This window comes from Piliocolobus tephrosceles, chromosome 6 (assembly GCF_002776525.5).
Source record: "Piliocolobus tephrosceles isolate RC106 chromosome 6, ASM277652v3, whole genome shotgun sequence".
NCBI lineage: Eukaryota > Metazoa > Chordata > Mammalia > Primates > Cercopithecidae > Piliocolobus > Piliocolobus tephrosceles.
This window is the reverse complement of record NC_045439.1, coordinates 84,299,675-84,313,344: the sequence shown is the minus strand read 5'-3', so window position 1 is coordinate 84,313,344 and position 13,670 is coordinate 84,299,675. Positions and strand designations below refer to the sequence as shown.

General features: G+C 42.9%; 2 protein-coding genes across 3 annotated transcripts in view; both read right to left on the bottom strand.

The window, feature by feature from the left end:
• PML (promyelocytic leukemia) overlaps positions 1 to 13,670 on the bottom strand; it is a 551,773-nt gene that overhangs the window by 264,175 nt on the left and 273,928 nt on the right. The window lies entirely within an intron of this gene.
• Positions 1 to 13,670, bottom strand: part of PTPN9 (protein tyrosine phosphatase non-receptor type 9) — a 110,170-nt gene that overhangs the window by 95,285 nt on the left and 1,215 nt on the right. The window lies entirely within an intron of this gene.

Genomic DNA, 13,670 nt, shown 5'->3' with positions numbered 1-13,670 from the left:
CACTTCATAACAACACTCAGAAACATTTGGAGGTATACAGGTACTGAAATATCACAATATGTACAATTATTATGTACAATTATTATGTCTTTTTTTAAATAGAGATAGGGCTTACTTTGTCACCCAGGCTGGAGTGCAGTGGCGAAATCATAGCCTTTGTAAACTTTGTAACCTCAAATTCCTGGGCTCAATCGACCCTCCTGCCTCAGCCTCCCAAAGTGTTAGAATTACAGGCTTAAGCAAACACACCTGGCCAAAAACAACAATAACTTGAAAGGGAAAAATAAAAATGACACCACATTATCATGCCATGGCAAGGCTCAACAGTGTTCTGTCATATAAAATCCCTCCATCCTGAGTGCAGTGGCTTATGCCTGTAATTCTAACACTTTGGGAGGGCAAGGTGGGAGGATCCCTTGAGGTGAGGAATTTAAGACCAGCCTAGGCAACATAACAAGAACCTCTCTCTATTAAAAATAAATACATAAAAATAAATTGTGGCTGGGCACGGTGGCTCACGACTGTAATCCCAGCACTTTGGGAGGCTGAGGCAGGCAGATCACAAGGTCAGGAGTTTGAAACCAGCCAGACAAACATGGTGAAACCCCGTTTCTACTAAAAATACAAAAATTAGCTGGCGTGGTAGCATGCACCTGTAATCCCAGCTACTCAGGAGGCTAAGGCAGAAGAACTGCTTGAACCCGGGAGGCAGAGGTTGCAGTGAGCCGAGATTATACCACTGCATTCTGGCCTGGGCGACACAGCAAGACTCCATCTCAAAAAATATATATAATCATCATCATCATCATTACTTTTTAAAAAGCTGAATAAAATGCCTCCATCTCTGAAAACCCCCTGCAAAGGGTGTGGAAATGGCTCATTTTACCCTCTATGATGGTTATGCTATAGAACAATTGGTTTTAGACTAGAACTTTTCAGTATGAGAAGTCAATTGCTGTGATCAGTATTTGGTGACACATAGTTTCATAAGTACTAAATGTGTTGAGCAAAGACCTATCTTTAACTTTAAAGTAAAAACTTCAAACTGTTCCTAACTACAAAATTTTTCAGAGATAAACCATGGTTTCTCAACTGTGGTGCTACTGACATTTTGACCAGATAATTCTTTGCTGTAGGGAGCTGTCTTATGCATTAGAGGATGTTTAGCAGCATTCCTGACCTCTACCCACTAGATGCCAGTACCACCTCCCACAGCCATGACAACTAAAGAAGTTTCTAATATTGACAAATGTTCTAGGGGGAGGATCATCCTGATAGGGAACCAGAGATAAACAATGGAATGATAATTTTTTTCATAAAGACTGTTTAAATAAGATATGGAAGATAATACAAACTGTCCTTCTTTGCACTCATTTGCAAGTCATTTTTAGATCATCAGATGACCTTTTAATATTTTATCTGAAAAGAAGCAGCAGAAGCAGACCACCACCACCAGTGCACCTAAAGGTAATGTGTAACCTAGAAAGAAGAAATAAACCAATGAACCAATGGATGATGCAAAAAGTCTTAACAGTAAAAAATGAGCTAAGGTAGCCTCAGTACTCTGCTATGTCTATTACTCATGCATGGTAACTGTTAGAATTCTTAGGCTATCTTGAAATCTTTTATTTCAATGCTACAAAGTCAGACTCCATTTTTCTTCCTATTCTTAACTAAAAAAAACAAAACAAAACAAAACAAAAAGTTTCCTGTATCACAGAGAGGAAGAATACTTACCACTATTTATTGAGCATTTTGTAAATACAAGGGATTTTACTTAATTAAGCAGATCTCCAAAAAACTTAAGGAAATAAGACAAAACAGATTCAGAAACGTTAAATAAAACACCAAGAGCCACAAAGGAAGCTGAGGGATTCCTGAGGTCTACCAAAGGGTCATCACCATCACATCCCAAAAGGCCTAGGTTTTACTTATAAATCTTTTGGTTTATAAAAAGGCCAGATTTGCAATAATATTAAAAATTGAGATCTCAGCATCTAATAGTATAATCTTAAACGTGTAAAGAACACATAGTACTTTTCAGAAAATGTTATTATTTTTCATTATAAAAGAAACATATGGGGCTGGGCGCAGTGGCTCACGCCTATAATCCTAGCACTCTGGGAGGCTAAGGCGGGCAGATGACCTGAGGTCAGGAGTTCGAGACCAGCTTGGCCAACATGGCAAAACCCCATCTCTACTAAAAATTTAAAAATTAGCTAGTCATGGTTGTGGGCACCTGTAGTCCCAGCCACGTGGGAGGCTGAGGCAGGATAATCGCTCGAACCCAGGCAGTGGAGGTTGCAGTGAGCCGAGATCACATCACTGCATTCCAGCCTGGGCGACAGAGTGAGACTGTTTCAAAAAAAAAAAAAAAGAAAAGAAAAGAAACATATGGGCTGGGCACAGTGGTTCATGCCTATAATCTCAGCATTTTGGGAGGCTGAGGCAGAAGGATAGCTTCAGCTCAGGAATTTCAGACCAGCCTGGGCAAGATAGTGAGGTCCTATCTATATTTATGAGAAAAAAAAAAAAATTAGCTGGACATGATGACACAGGCCTGTGGTCCCAGCTACTCAGGAGACCGAAGTAGAAGAATCACTTGAGCCTGGGAGGTCAAGGCTGCAGTGAGCCATAACTGTGCCACCACATTCCAGCCTCGCAATAGAAACATATGATCATTGTAGATAATCTAAATAGCTCATTTTTTTTCTTTCTTTTTTTTCAGATGGAATCTCACTCTGTTGCCCAGGCTGGAGTGCAATGGCATGATCTCGGCTCACTGCAACCTCTGCCTCCCATGTTCAAGTGATTCTCCTGCCTCAACCTCTGAAGCAGCTGCAATTACAGGCGTACACCACCATCCCTGGCTAATTTTTTTGTATTTTTACTAGAGATGGGTTTTTGCCATGTTGGCTAGGCTGGTCTCGAACTCCTGACCTCAGGTGATCTGACTGCCTTGGCCTCCCAAAGTGCTGGGACTACAGGCGTGAGCCACTGCACCCAGCCTTAAATAGCCCATTTTTTAAAAGACTGGTTGTAATAATGATGTATATAATGAATTATATCATCATATTATCATACTGACGTGTATCTGTAATAATGATTCACATCAAAACAAATGCAAAGGTAAAGATTAGCTAGGTGTTCAAGCAATGAACAAGTAACTAATGGATGAACATCCCCAGACATTTCAGTCCTAAAGTCACAGATGATTTTCTTTAGAACCTGCCCAGAATTTACTGTAGAAATAAATTCTAGCTTCAGAATAATTCAATAAACTTACCTGTGCTACCTACACTGAAAAAAAAGACAAGTACTGTGCATGTATGTTGTGGATGGGTTTGGTATTTCAGAGGAAACTGGTACATACTACAGAAACTGCCTTTCCCAGAGAAAAAATGAAATGCTTATCTCAGAAGCAGAAATTAAAGAAAAAAATCATCTCTAAACTACTGTTTTGGTCTTATCATTTTATAGTCTGGACCTAAGAGATCACCAATCCTTAATAAATAAGGTTTCCCATGAATTCTGGAGCTTCTCTGCTTCCTGTCCACACCCTCCATGTCCATGCTTAACAACCTAATGCCAGCCAGGTGCAGTGGCTCACGCCTATAATCCCAGCACTTTGGGAGGCCAAGGCTGGAGGATCACTTGAACCCAGGAGTTTAAGACCAGCCTAGGCAACAGGGCGCGATCCTGTCTCTACAAAATAAAAAATAAAAAAATCTAAGTGGGCATGGTGGTGTGGTGGTGCACACTTTTAGTCCCAGCTTCTCGGGAGGCTGAGGTAGGAGGATTCCTTGGGTCAGGGAGGTCAAGGCTTCAGCAAGTCATGATCATGCCACTGCACTCCAGTCTGAGTGACCGAGTGAGACCATGTCTCCAAAAAAAAAAAAAACAACAACAACTTAATGCTGAACAGACACAGTAGCTCATGTCTGTAATCCCAGCACTTTGGGAGGCCGAGGCTGGAGGATTGCTTGAACCCAAGAGTTTGGGACCAGCCTGGGCAACAAAGCAACACCCCTATCTCTATTAAAAAAAAAAAAAAGTGCCAGGCATGGTGGTACATGATTGTAGTTCCAGCCACTATGGAGGCTGAGGAAGGAGGATCACTTGGGCCCAGGAGTTTCAGGCTGCAGTGAGCTAGGATCAAGCCACTACACTTCAGCCTGGGCAACAGAGAGAGAGCCTGTCTCTTACTAAAAAAATTTTAAAAAGTGAACCAAACGCTTAAGAAACTAACTCGGTTAAGTTCCTAAGGGGCCTTTTCAAAATCAGATATAAAAGTGCTGATACCAGGCCCTCCAGCACTGAGAAGTGTAGGCTAAACTACCTTTTCTAGGAACATCTTGCCTATTCCAAAAGAACAGGAATAGAAAACAGTGGTTATTTTAGTGGTCAGGAAGAGCAACCAAGATCTCATATGGAGGTGTGCTTAGCGGGAAAATGTTAAAATAATTGATTAGGAAAAAGAAAGTGCCAGAATTGTCTGATATACCAAGGCAGGATGGTAGACAGAAGCAGTGAAATGGCTGATATTACACTAGAGGTTGTATCTGAACAAAAAATCAGGGTTAGGTTCTATGACTTCTAATCTTGGCACTGCAATGGACCAGCCACACTGCCATAAAATGGGGCTTAATATTTAGAAAATAAAGTTTAAGTATTCCAAAATTACTATGTCTTTTCCAAGATAATAAAGGCATAAAAGTCAGAAAATGAAACTCAAATATACCCGCAATGAATCTTAACTTTTACCTCCTTAAAACAGTTTAGCTCCTGGCCAGGCAGGGTAGCTCACGCCTGTAATCCCAGCACTCTGTGAGGCTGAGGCAGGCTGATCACCTGAGGTCAGGAGTTCCAAGAGCAGCCTGGCCAATAAGGTGAAACCCCATCTCTACAAAAAATACAAAAATTAGCCGGGCGTGATGGCGGGTGCCTGTAATCCCAGCTACTTGGGAGGCTGAGGCTGGAAAATCCCTTGAACCCAGGAGGCTGAGATTGCAGTGAGCGGAGATCGTGACAAGAGTGAAACTCCACCTCAAAAAAACAAAAAACAAAAAAGACAGTTCAGCTCCTTTCTAAAGGAGGGTCTTTTCAAGTCATTCATAAGTACTAGGTCGGGTTCCTTAGAGAAAACCTCCAGGCCCCTTAATATTCACAAAACTAAAGTCCAAGACTCTTGATGTGCTCAGAAAGTTTTTTCTTTTTTTTTTTTTTTTTTTTTGAGATAGAGTCTCACTTTGTCACCAGGCTGGAGTGCAGTGGCGCAATCTCAGCTCACGGCAACCTCTGCCTCCCGGTTCAAGCAATTCTCCTGCCTCAGGCTCCCAAGTAGCTGGGACTATAGGTGTGCACCACCACTCCCAGTTAATTTTTGTATTTTACTAGAGACAGGATTTCACCATGTTGGCCAGGATGGTCTTGCTCTCTTGACCTTGTGATCTACCCACCTCGGCCTCCCAAAGTGCTGGGATTACAGGCATGAGCCACCACACCTGACCAGAAATTAATAGTGAAATTCTCACATCCAAATGAGATTTTACCTAATTGCTACATACAATATCATAAACTATCGGCAGTAATGAAAATAATAAGAGTTCTTCACCTTTCCTTCCTTCTTTCTCTCTGCAGAAGGCCTCAATTTAACATCATGAATCATTTGGTCCTTGACATATGGTAACTTCCGGGGAGACAGATGACATTTAGCACAGGACATGTAAGACTGTGGGAAAAGGGAAGTTCTTGGCCACAAGAAATGGGACAAAACCCTTGCCCTTGGGAAAAATGCCAAAAATCTCTTAAGTACACGGTAAAGCAGTTAAATTTTTAGCTTTAAAAGATTCCATTATAAAAATACAAACCAGACTGGGCACAGTGGCTCATGCCTATAATCAAAACACTTCGGGAGGTTGAGGCGGGAGGATTGCTTGAGCTTAGGAGCTCATGACCAGCCTGGGCAACATGGTAAAACCCCCCTCCACAAAAAATATAAAAAATCAGTTGGGTGTGGTAGCATGCCTGTAGTCCCAGGAACCCAGGAGGCTGAGGTGGAAGGATCACCTGAGCCTGGGAGGCTGGGAGGTCAAGGCTGCAGTGAGCTATGATCATGCCACTGCATTCCAGCCTGGGTGACAGAGTAAGACCCTATCTCCAAAAAAAAAAAAAAAAGCAAAAACCACACTAGGCAATTAGAATAATTAGAACAGGCTTTTGAAAACTACACTATAAAAATGGAAGATAATAATTTTCTGGAATTCATAAGAACCTGTACTAGGTGATGGTCCCCAGGGTGGATATGAATATTTTTTCCCCTTGTAATTGGCTTAAGCTAACATGGTTCTAAAATTTTTTGCTATTCAAAAATGATGAGGATGAGCATGGTGGCTCATGCCTGTAATCCCAGCACTTTGGGAGAACAAAGCAGGTGGACCACCTGAGGTCAGGAGTTTGAGGCCAGCCTGACCATCATGGCGAAACCTCGTCTCTACTAAAAATACAAAAATTAGCTGGGTGTGGTGGCAGGCACCTGTAATCCCAGCTACTAGGGAGGCTGAGGCAGGAGAATTGCTTGAACCCAGGAGGCGGAGGTTGCAGTGAGCCGAGATCGTGCCACCGCACTCTAGTTTGGGCGACAGAACAAGACTGTCTCAAAAAGAAAAAAACAAAAAACAATGATGAATATCATAATAATGGCTAACTTTACTGACCACTTATTATATAACCATTGTGCTAAGTGCTCTACATGCATCTCCTTACTAATCCTTACAATACTGTAAGGTCTAAATAACATAAACTTTAAGAATTTTTGAAAAAAGAAAAAACATAAAATTAAAATAAAAAAAAACAAAAAAATAATTTTCAGGCTGGGCATGGTGGCTCATGCCTGTACTCTCAGCATGTTGGGAGGCCAAGGTGGGTAGATGGCTCGAGCCCTGGAGTTCAAGACCAGCCTGGACAACATAGTGACACCTTATCTCTATTATTTAAAAAATAAAGTAAAATAAATTGGCGGTGGCTCACGCTTGTAATCCCAGCACTTTGGGAGGCAGAGGCGGGTGGATCACAAGGTCAGGATATAGAGACCATCCTGGCCAACATGGTGAAACCCCGTCTCTACTAAAATACAAAAATTAGCCGGGCATGGTGGTGCACGCCTGTAATCCCAGCTGCTCGGGAAGCTGAGGTGGGAGAATCGCTTGAACGGGAGGTGGAGGTTGTGCCACTGTGCTACAGCCTGGTGATAGAGCAAGACTCCGTCTCAGGCCGGGCGCGGTGGCTCAAGCCTGTAATCCCAGCACTTTGGGAGGCCGAGGCGGGTGGATCACGAGGTCAGGAGATCGAGACCTCCCTGGTTAACACTGTGAAACCCCGTCTCTACTAAAGAAATACAAAAAAAAACTAGCCGGGCGAGGTGGCGGGCGCCTGTAGTCCCAGCTACTCCGGAGGCTGAGGCAGGAGAATGGCGTAAACCCGGGAGGCGGAGCTTGCAGTGAGCTGAGATCCCGCCACTGCACTCCAGCCCGGGCAACAGAGCTAGGCTCCATCTCAAAAAAAAAAAAAAAAAAAAGACTCCGTCTCAAAAAAATAAATAAATAATAAAAATAAAAATATTAATAGAAGCATAAGTACTTTAGAAAACTACTCTATTGTCCTATCAATCACCACTGGGATATCCCTGCAAAACCAAAAGACCCTAAACAGCTACAATTACACAGAATTTTAATCTAGTGAGAGTTCTAGTTAAGAGTCTTGGCAGGGCGACATTGCTCACACCTGTAATCCCAGTACTTTGGGCTGCTGAGGCAGGTGGATTGCCTAAGGTCAAGAGTTCAAGACCAGTATGGGCAACATGGTGAAATCCCGTCTCTACTAAAAATACATAAATTAGCCAGGCATGGTGGCAGGCTACCTATAATCCCAGGTACTCGGGAGGCTGAGGCACGAGAATCACTTGAACCCGGGAGGCAGAGGTTGCAGTGAGCTGAGATTGCACTACTGCACTCCAGCCTGAGCAACAAAGCAAGACTCCATCTCAAAACACAATAACATAATGACAATAAAGATTAATATTTTTATGTAGAAATCGTCCTTCACACTGCCAAACTGCCAGCCCATTAAGAAAGGCTTTTACGGCCAGGCATGGTGGCTCATGCCTGTAATCCGAGCACTATGGGAAGCCAAGGCAGGCGGATCACTTGAGGTCAGGAGTTGGAAACCAGGCTAGCCAACATGGTGAAATTCCATGTCTACTAAAAAGAAAATACAAAAATTAGTCAGGTGTGATGGTGCATGCCTGTAGTCGCAGCTACTTGGGAGGCTGAGGCAGGAGAACTGCTTGAACCAGGAACGTGGAGGTTGCAGTGAGCTGAGATTGTGCTCCAGCCTGGGTGACAGAGAGAGATTCTGTCTCAAAAAAAAAAAAAAGAAAGAAAGAAAAGAAGAAGAAAAAGAAAGGCTTTTACAAGCCTTCTTGTGTAAAAGAACAAGAAGATATAAAGAAAACAAAATTTTACTGTAGTTGTGACCACACCTTGAAATGGAGGGTTGACAACTCTGTTTTAAGGAACAAATTCTTTTCCTACAGTAATTTCATCATAATTTCTTGCACAGAGTATACAATATGTTTCTGCTGGTAATATACAGTTGAGTAAAGGCTTTCTAAATCTTTTCCTCTGTACTTTCCAAACTATATTTTAAGAAGCATTAACAAAACCAAACACATATATCAATACCAAAACCCACAAAATTAGCTATTTTATACCCACTTAGGCATCTAAGTAAATTGGCTAACAGCTTCATGGGAAGTAATGTACTGTAAAAGAGGAAACACTGGCAATGAAGGCAGAAAACCTAGACCTGGGTGGAAATCATGGCTACATAACTTGCTAACTCTGTGACCATGGGCAATTTCCTTCTCTCAGTCTGAGTTTTCTTATTTGCAAAGTGAGAGTAGTAATTCCAATCTTGGAAGGGAGGATTAATTGCATGTGAAATGCCCACCACAGAGCCTGACTCCAAGCAGGAGTTTAAAAAAGATATTGTTATGATTGTTATTCATACAAGTTCCTCAAAAGCAACATCATATTTGTCCTTATAGCCCAATTGTAGGCTTTATAAAAAACAAGAAACACCAAAGTTACAAATGAGGATTTGTATCCGTTCAACACATGCCTAGACAGAAAATGAAACTAAGAAGTAATCATGACTTTCAAAAACTGTATCAACCCATACATAGCGTATAAGTCAAAGTATATATTGCCATTTGATGGGGAAAAATATCAAAATATGCAATGTGCTTATTTTTAAGCCACTCTGAAAGAAGATGATGCTGCCTGTAAACAAATCAGGAGTACAACTACTCTTCATTCATTCTGCAAGTATTTCCGTAAGTGCCAGTCATTATGTCAGTCATTATGCTAGGCAATGTGTATATGATCGGGAGCAAAAGCGAAAATAGTCCCAACCCTCATAGAGCTTGCTTGCAGTCATGTAATCACACAAATAAGTGTTAACTTGTGATAAGTGATGTGAAGGACAGGTAAATGGTGCTCTGAGAACCTATTAGGTTAGAATCTAATCTAACTGAAATCAAGGAAGGCCTTCCAAGGAGGTGAAACCTGAGAGCTGAAGGATGAAGAGGAGGTTAACAAAGGGAGGTGTTTCCAGATGGAGTAAAGTAGCTACTGCAAAGACCCTGTAAGCAGAAGGAAACATGGCAAGAACGCAGGACTATAAGGGCAGTGTGCATGGAGCAGAGACAAGTATGAGAATTAGCTAGGGTCTAGGCTGCACAAGGGCCTATATCGCCTACATTCAAAAGTTGTAATTTGATCTCAAGAGCAATGACAAGGCCTGTAATCCTAAGGCTTTGGGAGGCTGAGGCAGGAGGACGGCTTGAACCCAAGAGGTCGAGGCCATAATGAGCTGTGATTACACCACTGGACTCCAGCCTGAGTGACAAAGTGAGATCCTGTCTCCACAAAAAAAAAAAAAAAAAAAAAAAAAGCAACCAGAAGCCACTAAAGAGTTTTATGAATGCTTCTTTGTGGGGTAGGCAGGCTGAGGGGAAGATGAAATCAGATTTTCAATAGGACTCTGGCTTCAGGCTTCTGGAATACGGATGGATCAGGTGGGAAACAAAAGTCCTGTCAGGATAGGATAGTAGCTCGGAATAGGGTGATGGCAGTGATGGTGGAAGAAAGCCAGTGAATTCAAGATATATTCAGGAAAATCTAACACTGTATTGTACACAAGGGCAGAGAGATAGCAGTGTCCAAGACACTGGGTTTCTGATTCATATGACTGTACAGAAGGAGAAGGAGATACCACTCAGGAGGTATTCTGCTTCCGAAATGTCTTTAAAGGAGCCGGGCGCAGTGGCTCATGCCTGTAATCCCAGCACTTTGGGAGGCTAAAGTGGGTGAATTGCCTGAGGTCAGGAGTTCGAGACCAGCCTGGCCAACGTAGTGAAACCCCATCATTACTAAAACTACAAAAAATTAGCTGGGTGTGGTGGCGGGTGCCTGTAATCCAGCTACTAGGGAGGCTGACGCAGGAGAATTGCTTGAATCCGGGAGGCAGAGGTTGCAGGGAGCCAAGACAGCGCCACTGCATTCCAACCTGGGCAACAAGAGCAAAACTCTGTCTCAAAAAAAAAAAAAGAAAGAAAGAAAAGAAATCTCTTTAAGGCTGTTCACACAGGCCAAAAAGGGCCTAAGTGCACTACACTTTTGCATGAAAATGTGTAAACCCAGTTTGATCCCCTACTTTAAATAAGGGTCTAAAAGATTTTTTGCTATTTACAAAAATCTAACCGACTCTAAAAAATACAAGGATTTTCCCACACCGAAGAAATTTCAAAGATTCTGCCACAAGCTTCTAAATCAACTCCCAGTGAATGTTAAATTGGTTTGAGCAATAGAGCAGCATTATGGAGTGAATGTGTCATTTCCCATGAGGACCACTTTGATAAGGCTAACACTTATTTACTGCCGTTTAATTTAAATATTTTAAATAAATCTTAATAGTTAAGAGTACTCAGGCCGGGCGCGGTGGCTCAAGCCTGTAATCCCAGCACTTTGGGAGGCCGAGGTGGGCGGATCACAAGGTCAGGAGATCGAGACCATCCTGGCTAACACGGTGAAACCCCATCTCTACTAAAAAATACAAAAAACTAGCCGGGCGACGTGGCGGGCGCCTATAGTCCCAGCTACTCGGGAGGCTGAGGCAGGAGAATGGCGTAAAACCCGGGAGGCGGAGCTTGCAGTGAGCTGAGATCCGGCCACTGCACTCCAGCCTGGGCGGCAGAGCGAGACTCCGTCTCAAAAAAAAAAAAAAAAAGAGTACTCTTGGCCAGACACGGTGGCTCATGCCTGTAATCCCAGCACTTTGGGAGGCCGAGATGGGCGGATCACAAGGTCAGGAGATGGAGACCATCCTGGTTGACACCGTGAAACCCCGTCTCTACTAAAAAATACAAAAAATTAGCCGGGCATGGTGGCGGGCACCTGCAGTCCCAGCTACTCGGGAGGCTGAGGCAGGAGAATGGCATGAACCCGGGAGGTGGAGCTTGCAGTGAGTCGAGATCGTGCCACTGCACTCCAACCTGGGCGACAGAGCGAGACTGTCAAAAAAAAAAAAAAAAAAAAAGTACTCTTGGCCGGGCACGATGGCTCAGGCCTGTAATCCCAGCACTTTGGGAGGCAGAGGCGGGCAGATCACGAGGTCAAGAGATCGAGACCATCCTCCAACATGGTGAAACCCCGTCACTAGTAAAAATACAAAAATTAGCTGGGTGTGGTGGGCACCTGTAATCCCAGATACTCCGAGGCTGAGACAGGAGAATCGTTTGAATCCGGGAGGTGGAGGTTGCAGTGAGCCAAGATCATGCCATTGCACTCCAGTCTGGGCAACAAAACCCAAACTCCTGGGTGCGGTGGCTCACGACTGTAATCCCAGCACTTTTGGAGGACAAGGTGGGCAGATCACGAGGTCAGGAGTTCGAGACTAGCCTGGACAACATGGTGAAACCCCATGTCTACTAAAAATACAAAAATTAGCTGGGCATGGTGGCAGGCGCCTGTAATCCCAGCTGCTCAGGAGGCTGAGGCAGGAGAATCATTTGAACCCTGGAGGCGGAGGTTGCAGTGAGCCAAGATCAGGCCACTGCACTCCAACCTGGATGACAGGGCGAGACTCCCTCTCAAAAAAAAAAAAAAAACGAAACTCCAACTCTAGAAAAAAGAGAGTACTCTTATGTGACATTAAACTAGAATATGATAACATCAGGCATTACCATAATTAGAACTATACTGCTTTTATGTTTCAATATTTTGAAATGCTTGTAAAAAGTAATATTTTGTAGGAAAAAAAGAGATAAGATTTTAAAAACACAAAGACACATAATCTCTTGCCTTTAATAAATATTTTGCCATTTCCATCCTAGTCCTTGTTAATGTCCATCACATTCAAGTCAAGGTAAAAAATAAAGTTTTTACTAGTTAAACACATTTGTATATGTGTATGCACTATATACAAAGTAAAGCCAATACTATGTCTATACTATCAATACTTTAATATTTACTTTTCCTGGTTTTAGTTTTCAAATTTGCAACGGATGCTATTTGCATAGAATACTGATGCCTTTAAGTCTTAAAAACAGAAATCTGACTGACCCAAGAAAAAGGATGAAAGAAAGAGATTTGTCCCTTTAAAATCAGCCAACACGTCCTATGTTAGTACTGAAGTACTTTCCAATTCTGGCAGGATGGGCTCCGTGGCCACCTGCTTGCACTAGGGTCTGACTAGCATTTTATTAACATCCAACTGCAGTTACCAGGACATTCATTACCACTGCTTGTACAAAGCAGAATTCTCTTTAAATTTTTTTCCCATACTGATTTCATCACCAGGTGTCAAAAGGCAAAACCATGGCCTGAGGCCAAATAGAAAAATGTCATCTCTACAAATGAGGAGAAAAGACAAGGACTTTAAAAAATCAGGTCAACAAGCCCATTAGCCAATAATAGTTTGTAAAACTAGACTGTCTTCACACTAGAGGCTGTGCTAGCAAATGTGGTCCTTGGAAACAAGGGCTGTAGAGCTTGAAATGGGTTGCCAGCATGGTTTGCCTTTTTCGTTTTTCATGTTTATTTTTATTTTTTTATTTATAACATGGAATCAGACTATGACTATAATCGAGCATAGCTATGGCGGGGTATAGGCACTGCCAAGGAAGAGACAGCGAAAAGCCCGTAGGGTTCCCAATCTAAGCTAGCAGACCTTCCCATCTTCCTCAGGAGTGGTCCCTGTCTCCGCAGCTGGAATGTGCGGGAGGGAAAGTTACAAGGGCCCCCAAAATGAGACAGCAAACCACTTCCTTCTGAGAACTAAAGGTCATAGGCTTTTAAGGAACAATAGAGCTCAATGGAAGCTTCAGAAAGATGGAGACAGTCAGATGAGACGGGGGTAGGGAAGCAGGGGTGAGGAGATGGGCCCCGTCTGGGATAGCTGAATAGGGGGGTCAAGGCCAGGGACTTTAGGAGCACGAGAAGGGCTGGATCTTCCAGAACCTGCCCAAGTGGGCCTGAGAAACCTAAGAGGCTCCTCTGAAAATATAGGGCATCTACGCATCCAATACTCTCAACCCTCTCCTTGGGAAG